Source organism: Pristiophorus japonicus, chromosome 12 (genome assembly GCF_044704955.1).
Source record: "Pristiophorus japonicus isolate sPriJap1 chromosome 12, sPriJap1.hap1, whole genome shotgun sequence".
Taxonomy (NCBI): domain Eukaryota; kingdom Metazoa; phylum Chordata; class Chondrichthyes; family Pristiophoridae; genus Pristiophorus; species Pristiophorus japonicus.
Window position 1 is genome coordinate 46,422,715 of NC_091988.1, and position 9,122 is coordinate 46,431,836.

Sequence of the window (9,122 nt, forward strand, 5' to 3'; positions counted from 1 at the left end):
AACATTCCATTTGGCTTCCTGATTATTTGCTGTACCTGCATACTAACTTTTTGTGTTTCATGCACAGGGACCCCCAGGTCTCTCTGAACTGCAGCATTTTGCAATTTTTCTCCATTTAAATTATAATTTGATTTTCTATTATTTCTGCCAAAGTGGATAACCTCACATTTTCCCACATTATACTCCATCTGCCAAATTTTTGCCCACTCACTTAGCCTGTCTATATCCCTTTGCAGATATTTTGTGTCTATCCTCACAATTTGCTTTCCCACCCATCTTTGTATCATCAGCAAACTTGGCTACATTACACTCGGTACTTCATCCATCATTAATATAGATTGTAAATAGTTGAGGACCCAGTACCGATCCCTGCGGCACCCCACTAGTCACTGTTTGCCAACTGGAAAATTGACTCATTTATCTCGACTCTCTGTGTTCTGTTAGTTAACCAATCCTCTATCCATGCTAATATATTACACCCAACCCAGTGAGCTTTTATCTTGTGCAGTAACCTTAAGGCACCTTATCGAATGCCTTCTGGAAATCCAAATACACCACATCCATTGGTTCCCCCTTATCCACCCTGCTCGTTACATCCTCAAAGAGCTCCAGCAAATTTGTCAAACATGATTTCACTTTCATAAAACCATGCTGACTCTGCTCGATTGAATCATGCTTTTCCAAATGTCCTGCTACTGCTTCCTTAATAATGGACTCCAACATTTTCATAATGACAGATGTTAGGCTAACTGGTCTAGTTTCCTGCTTTTTATTTGTCTCCTTTTTTAAATAGGGCATTGCATTTGTGGTTTTCCAATCTGCTGGGACCGCCCCAGAATCCAGGGAATTTTGGTAGATTACAACCAATGCGTCCACTATCTCTGCAGCCACTTCTTTTAAGACCCTAGGATGTAAGCCATCAGGTCCAGGGGAATTGTCTGTCTTTAGTCCCATTATTTTACCTAGTACTATTTCATTAGTAATAGTGATTGTATTAAGTTCCTCCCTACCTTTTGCCCCTTGATTATCCACTATTGGGATGTTCTTAGTGTCTTCTAACGTGAAGACTCATACAAAATATTTGTTCAACGTCTCTGCCATTTCTCCATTATTAATTCCCCAGTCTCATCCTCCAGGGGACCAACATTTACTTTAGCCACTCTTTTCCTTTTTACGTACCTGTAGAAACTCTTACTATCTGTTTATATATTTCCTGCTAGTTTACTTTCATAATCTATCTTCCCTCTCAATCATGTTTTAAGTCGTTCTCTGCTGGCTTTTAAAAATTTCCCAATCCTCTAGCCTCCCACTAGTCTTGGCCACATTGTATGCCTTTGTTTTCAGTTTGATACCCTCTCTTATTTCCTTAGTTATTCACGGATGGTTAGAAATATAGAAATTTCCAGTGCAGAAGGAGGCCATTTCAGCCCATCATGTCTGTGCCGGTTTATCCCTTCTCACAGTCTTTCCTTCTCATTGTGATATATTTTTGTTGCGAGTTATGAAATATCTCCTTAAATGTCTGCCACTTCTCTAAAACCATCCCATTCTTTAGTCTATTTTCCCAATCGACTTTAGCCAACTCTGCCCTCATACCTTTGTAATCTCCTTTATTTAAGCTTAGTACCCTGGTTTGAGGACCAATTTTCTCTCCCTCCAACTGAATTTGAAATTCAATCATATTATGGTCACTCATTCCTAGAGGATCTTTTACTATGGGATCATTTATTAATCCTGCCTCAGTACACAGTACTAGATCTAAGATAGCCTGCTCCCTGGTTGGTTCCACAACATACTGTTCAAGGAAACTATCCCGGATACACTCTATGAACTCCTCCTCAAGGCTTCCCTGGCCAATTAGCTTTGTCCAATCAATATGAAGGTTAAAATCACCCATTATTGCATTCCTTTATTACAAGTTTCCATTATTTCTTGATTTATACTCCATCCAACAGTGTAGCTACTGTTAGGGGGCCTATAGACTACGCCCACCAGTGACTTTTTCCCTTTATTATTCCTTATCTCTACCCAAACTGATTCAACCTCTTGATCATCTGAGCCAATATTGTTTCTCACTAACGCACTGATCTCACCCTTTATTAACAGTGCTACCCCACCTCCTTATCCTTTCTGCTATCTTTCTGAATTATCAAATATCCCTGAATATTTAGTTCCCAGTCCTGGTCACCTTACAACCACGTCTCTGTAATGGCTATCAGATCATACCCATTTGTATCTATTTGTGCTGTCAACTCATCTATTTTGTTACGAATGCTACATACATTTAGACAAAGAGCTTTTAAAGTTGCTTTTTACACTCTTTTTGCTTGTTTCCTCTGTCCCTCAAACTCACTTTCTACAATTTTGCTTTCTAATTCCAGCTTTACTCTCCCAACTGAATCTGTTCTCAGGTTCCTGTAAGGACTCTTCCATTCTCCCAGTTTCTCCGTCTCATCGGTTGTGACGATGCCACCTTCCATGCCAGTGCCTCTGATATTTTTCATTAGGTTGTAATCGCCTCTTTGTAATGTTAGTCAGACGTCGCAGATTTAGGATTGGAGCTGGGAGCCAAACTCAAGTTAGAATCAACCAGGGGTAAAACATTTTCAGCTGCTACCCCACATTTTGCTCCTCCAGTGCCTTCTCTGTTTGTTTGGCTCCACTCTGACCAAAATACCCCATGTCCCAAAACCAAAGAATGCTTTGGTCCCAGTCTCTAGCTTGCTGCAGTTTTTCTTGCTGAAAGCTGTTCCTGCACCATTTCATTATTTATCTCAGAGGTGATTTATTCATACCCCATTCCCCTCCTGCTGCAGCCATTTTAGACTAGGTGGCCAAACTGAACTACTTCCAAGTCAATAAGCCAGGGCTTTCTTCTGCCATGTTCCGACACCCATGATGTGCGAGGATTCTTCATCGCAGTTAAGTCCACCTATGGTCCAAACACCTAAGGCCCCACTCCACTGCTGGCCAAGAATGAGAAAACACTCATCAAGGACATCGAGGCAGTCAGGGTCTGCTGGAAGGAGCACTTCGAAGATCTCCTCAATCAAGACTCTGCCTTAGACTCGAGTGTTCTCGACTCCACCCCACAGCATGCTAGCCACCACCACCTCAGTAAAACCCCAGCACTGCACGAGGTAGAAAAAGCCGTAAGACAGCTTAAGAACAACAAAGCTACAAGAGCGGATGGAATCCCTGCTGAGGCACTGAAGTATGGCGGAGAGGCACTGCTGGCACGAATACATGACCTCATCTCTCTCATCTGGAGATGCAGTGAGCGTGACCATCTTTAAAAAAAGGGACAAGTTCGAATGCGGCAACTACAGAGGAATCCCCTTATCAGTCACTGGGAAAGTCGTCGCTAGAGTCCTCCTCAACCGTCTTCTCCCTGTGGCTGAGGAGTTCCTCCCGGAGTCACAGTGTGGATTTCGTCCCCTGCGAGGCACAACGGACATGATTTTTGCAGCTCGACAGTCAATCGCAAGGATCTGTGGAGCGTCCTCCTTCGTTTCGGATGCCCCAAAATGTTTGTCGCCATCCTCCGCCTGCTCCACGACAACATGCAGGCCGTGATCCTTACCAACGGATCCATTACAGACCAATCCACATCCGGACTGGGGTCAATCAGGACTGCGCCATCGCCCCAACCCTCTTCTCAATCTTCCTCGCTGCCATGCTCCACCTCACAGTCAACAAGCTCCCCGCTGGAGTGGAACTAAATTACAGAACCAGTGGGAACCTGTTCATCTTTTGCCATCTCCAGGCCAGGTCCAAGACCACCCCAACCTCTGTCGTCGAGCTACAGTACGTGGACGACACCTGCATCTGCGCACATACAGAGGCTGCACTCCAGGAAATAGTCGACGTATTTACTGAGGCGTACGAAAGCATGGGCTTTATGCTAAACATCCGTAAGACAAAGGTCCTCCACCAACCTGTCGTCGCTGCACAGAACTGCCACCCAGTCATCAAGATCCACGGCACGGCCCTGAACAACGTGGACCATTTCCCATACCTCGGGAGCCTCTTATCAACAAGAGCAGACATTGACGAGATTCAATACCGCCTTTGGAAGAGTGTTTGAAGACCAGGCTCTCAAAACTGCCAAGCTCATGGTCTACAGGGCTGTGGTAATACCCGCCCTCCAGTATGGCTGAGAGACATGGACCATGTACAGTAGATATCTCAAGATGCAGGAGAAACACCACCAACGATGCCTCCGCAAGATCTTACAAATCCCCTGGGAGGACAGACGGGCCAACATTAGCGTCCTCGTCCATGGCCAACAGCCCCAGCACTGACCACACGATGGAGGGGTGAAGGGCCTGCCACTGCTGTCCCATCTGTGACAGAGACTCTGCTTCTCATTTTGGACTGTTGAGCCACCTAAGGACTCATTTTAAGAGTGTAAGCAAGTCTTCCTCGCTTCCAAAGGGCTTCCTATGATGATGATGATAACACTTGATCAGCTCCGCTGGCCAGGCCACATCAATCATATGCCAGACACGAGACTCCCAAAGCAAGTGCTCTACTCGGAACTCCTTCACGGCAAACGAGCCAAAGGTGGATAGAGGACACCCTCAAAGCCTCTGATAAAATGCAACATCCCCATTGACACCTGGGAGTCACTGGCCAAAGACCGCCCTAAATGGAGGAAGTGCATCCGGGAGGACGGAGCACCTCGAGTCTCATCACCAAGAGCATGCAGAATTCAAGCAGACAGCGGAATGTGCAGCAAACCTGTCCCAACCACCCTTTCCCTCAACGACTTGTGTCCCACCTGTGAGAGGGACTGCAGCTCTCGTATTGGACTGGTCAGTCACCCAAGGACTCATTTTAAGAGTGGAAGCAAGTCTTCCTCGATTCCAAGGGACTGCCTATTATGACTTTTTACCATGTTCCATCCTGCTTGCCAAACATAAATAAAACCGGTTTCTTCACCCTCTAAAATGGATGCCACTCTCTAACTTCAGGCCCAACACAAATCATGCCCGGCTAAAGAAGCCAAGGGGTATGGGGAGCGGGCAGGGAAGTGGAGTTGAGGCCAAGACCAGATCAGCCATGATCTTATTGAATGGTGGAGCAGGCTCAAGGGGCCAAATGGCCTACTCCTGCTCCTATTTCATGTTCTTATGTAAAGGAACAATCCAGGCAACAACCCGGTTTTAAAATTCACACGACACTGGCTTAAAATTAAGTGATTGGGTTGCAGATACAGGGCACACGTACTTTAGCCCCTGTAAATACTGTCCTTCCCGACACAATGTGCATTTTCCTGCTTGCACCTTACCCAAAGCTGTATCGAATACTATTCCAGCAATTAAAACTTCGTAATAGTTGGCATTAATATGGAAAACATTTTTATACTCTACAAGTGGTTTCCATCCCCTCAAAAGCAGTGGTTTAAATTCTGTGAACCACCCAATCTTTGTGTGTGCCCCATTTGTGTTTACTTTTAAATGAGATTCAGGATACTTCACAATATGCCACCCAAAGATTGTCACTAGTTTCACAACATGCATTCACCCAAAATCAACAATGAAAAAAATCAAAGTCAAGGGACAGCACTTTATACAAAGAAACAACTCCATGAAGTCTAGCACCATTTGATTTATTTGTTTTGTAAACTAGACAGATCCTGTATGTACACTGTATGTCCAATAAACGAGCTATTAAACATTCACTCTAAAACTTCTCAGTAGGTTTCTGCTGCTCAATTGCAACAATTTACTGTTCAGTGTTACCATTACAAAAACACTAAAGATTTGAGAATAGTTCTAAACTCCATTTACGTTCATAATGTTTCACAACTTTGGCCAGACATAACTAGGGTTTAAATACTACCTGAAAATCAATTGTGCAGTGCTACCTGTAAATTCACTTTAACTAGAACAAAGTTGCAAGCCCACTAAAAATCAGTTAAAGAATATTAAGCGTGGTGTATCAGATCACAACTATGGAGCAGGAAAATCCCATTTATTTCAGCTCTTCCGATCTCTTCCCCCCCACCCCCATTAATTTCTTGAAAGTTATAACCTCCTAGAACTTTTAATATCCACATATTGTAGCATTGTCACAGTCAAGATCACACTTCTGCACTTTTCTTGCAAGACAACCCAAGATTGAACAGTAAAAATCAATTTTCTTGCTGTTTGTTACAACATAATTATCCCCCCCTTCATTATGCTTCACTGAAACGTTTGCGAGAAGTGTCTGACAGAGCCCACACAAAACACTTGCATTGGACCCTTCAGATCAACATAAAGACTTCCAACAGAGACTTGAAGAAACTGAATGATGAAATTAGAAAAATGAATAAATGTGTGTAGAAAAATTAAAAGATGCACTCGCTAGATCAAGATAACAAGTGTGCAGTTGAGCACCATTTGATTTGGACATTCTGCATGGAGAAGACCTGCTGGCTTAATGTAGGTCTCGACTCAAATATCAGTGAAAAGGCGAAGGAGATAAAAGTTCCAACCACTTGGGTTTTATTTAAAATAAACAATTTGGAATACAATATATCACAGGGCTGCCATTCTCAAGGACAGTAGATGTTAGCTCATCAAGACTGTTGGTCCTTTTCATTTTTTGCCTTCAATCTTCCCCATTCCTTTCTTGTTATGCTTCTTGGCAAACCGCATGTTCTTCAGAAACTTGGGATCAACCTGGTGAAAAAAAAACGATGCACCTTAGGATACAGTTAATATTGCCAAAATATTTTTTTTTTTTGCCTTCCCCAGTAGTTAGCATTACTAATAATAGCCCACTAAGATTGCACTGCCCAACAGCCAAGGTAAGCAATGAGCCCGGCGACCTTGTCTTGTCAGTTTTCAATAGGACGCCAACGGTTTAGATAAGATAGCGCAACCACATCATCATAGGCAGTCCCTCGGAATTGAGGAAGACTTGCTTCCACTCCTGAAGTGAGTTCTTTGGTGGCTGAACAGTCTAATACAAGAGCCATAGGATGATGATGAGACTCAAATTAATTTGCAAGATAGCTTTCTATGAAAACCTTCTAGACCATTAGATCTCTTTCTTTCAGTGTTTTAGCCCCAACATCTTTCCATTACAGTACCTATTTCTTCAGCAGTCCTCTGTCCTGGCCTCAAACACCCATCTCACCAATCCCATCAAATAGTTGTTCACAGTAAGAAACTCATGGCATCAATCCAAGCTTTCCCATCACAACCATGCATCTGCGACTCTTTGTCCTGGGAAGTCACTTTTCAAGGCTGAAGAGTTTCATCATGGCTGTTTCTTCTGACAGAGATTAACTGTCGGTCCCTTCTGCACTATTCTTAGATTTGTATGACCACCCTTCCTTGGGAGTGGCCAGGGCCATAGCTGACGACACCTGAGCACTGTACAACTTCAAACAGACTGCTCGGGATTCTGTGTTATATCAACTGTGTCTAATGCCATTTCAGTTTTGATGTGGCGAGTACCAAGGCAACATTCCTAGGCCTCACGGGAAGTTCTGTTACACATGCTTTCTATTGATACAGGAATATGAGATACCTTGCATGTGTCTGCACGGAGTTTCATTTCTGATTGATTAGCCCAGACGTAAATGGTCATGTTCTCTTTCTAACATCTTACTGCCGCTGGAGTCCACGTACTTTGCATTGAGACCTTCATTCAAGGTAATTTATATATCAGAAACAAGAACCCAGTTTCTTTTATGACTGCCACCTGCTTGTTTCCCTCCTCTGCTCGATCACTAATTTGGATACATGTTTCGTTCTCATTGCCCATTAATCTTGGCTTGTCATGGACCCTTTCACGTGGTATTTAATCAAAGCTCTTTTGCAAAATCTAACTGCACTAGGTCAAAGAGCTTCCCACCACCCCATGGTGTTACCTCCTCAAAAAAGTCCAACCTGGTAGATCTACTCATTCTAAATCGGTGTTTAGTTTCTTCCCACAAAGATGACTACACTTCAAAAGTACTTCATTGGCTATAAAGCAGTGTGGGAGGTGGTGAAATGGGCTACATAAATGCAAGTCTTTCGTTTTCTTTATTTTGGTTCTGAATATCGACCCCATTTGTCATCAATTATTTGAGTCAGGTCAATGGCTCTCATCTCAAACACGGGAACTGCACTTACAGGTCTCCAGTCTGTCAGACACGTCACAGGGACCAGATTCAATGGGATGTCTATAAATCAGCATTTTAGAACTAGACCAAGGGTTTTCCAGACAACTACAACTGCTCCTTATGTCACATCTCAGCCAGGGTTTCAGAGCGATACAGAATATAAGCTGCACTCGGGTGAAGTATTTATTTGAGAGTAAATCACACCAGACACCTTCCTAGCAGCACATGAGGCCTAGTGAGCTTTGTAACCAAGGAAAGATGTGAGATAACAATTAGTTATACGTATTCCTGGAAAAGAACTAGAAACCGGTAAAAAAAAATCAAGTTTATAACAGCAAATAAATGTTGAGTTCCAAACTCATAGCTTCAAAGCTTATGACATACTAAAGTTAACAAATGGAACAGGAGAGGTGGCAGCAGGACTGTCCAAGCAGAAAACTGTCAAAGAGCAAAACTTGAGCAAAAGCCACTAAAAAGTAGCTTGAAGTAAAGTTAACAAGTGTGTCCAAAAGCTATGAGGTTTAATGGAGGTGGATGCCCCAATAAACACGGGGAAGTTTTTTGATTCAATGTTCCTGCAGTATCAATGATCTGGTAATGGTCAGTACCACAATCACTTTCGAATGCAGGGGTATCCCTTATTAAGAAATTGCAACCCGTTAAAATACTTTGCAGCTTCATTTACAAAAATACAGAAGTTGTGAAAACAGCACAATGAACAGAATTCATGAACATATAGCCTGTCTTGTCAGAATTATATCACTTCCCGTTTAAAACATAACTTTCATATCAGAAAACAGAACTTTTGATACTCCAACACAGTACCGGGGAGGGGGGGGGTGAGAGCTGTATTGTCAGTAATATCATCTTTTAGAGGAAATGTTAAACCAAGACCTTTAAACCTGCTTAAGTGGACAAAAATCCCATGGCATTCCAAGAACACCGAGGAGTTTTTCCAGTGTCCTAGCCAACATTCCTTTTTCACTCAAAGCCAGCAAAAGGAGCTGTTCCGCTC

At 43.0% G+C, this 9,122-nt stretch overlaps 1 non-coding gene across 1 annotated transcript; it reads right to left on the reverse strand.

Moving 5' to 3' along the window:
* Positions 1-8,609: 8,609 nt before the first annotated feature.
* LOC139277855 (small nucleolar RNA SNORA71) lies at positions 8,610-8,738 on the reverse strand. The gene has a single exon (XR_011596165.1). It is a non-coding gene; the product is annotated as a small nucleolar RNA SNORA71 (small nucleolar RNA).
* Between the last annotated feature and the right edge of the window lie 384 nt (positions 8,739-9,122).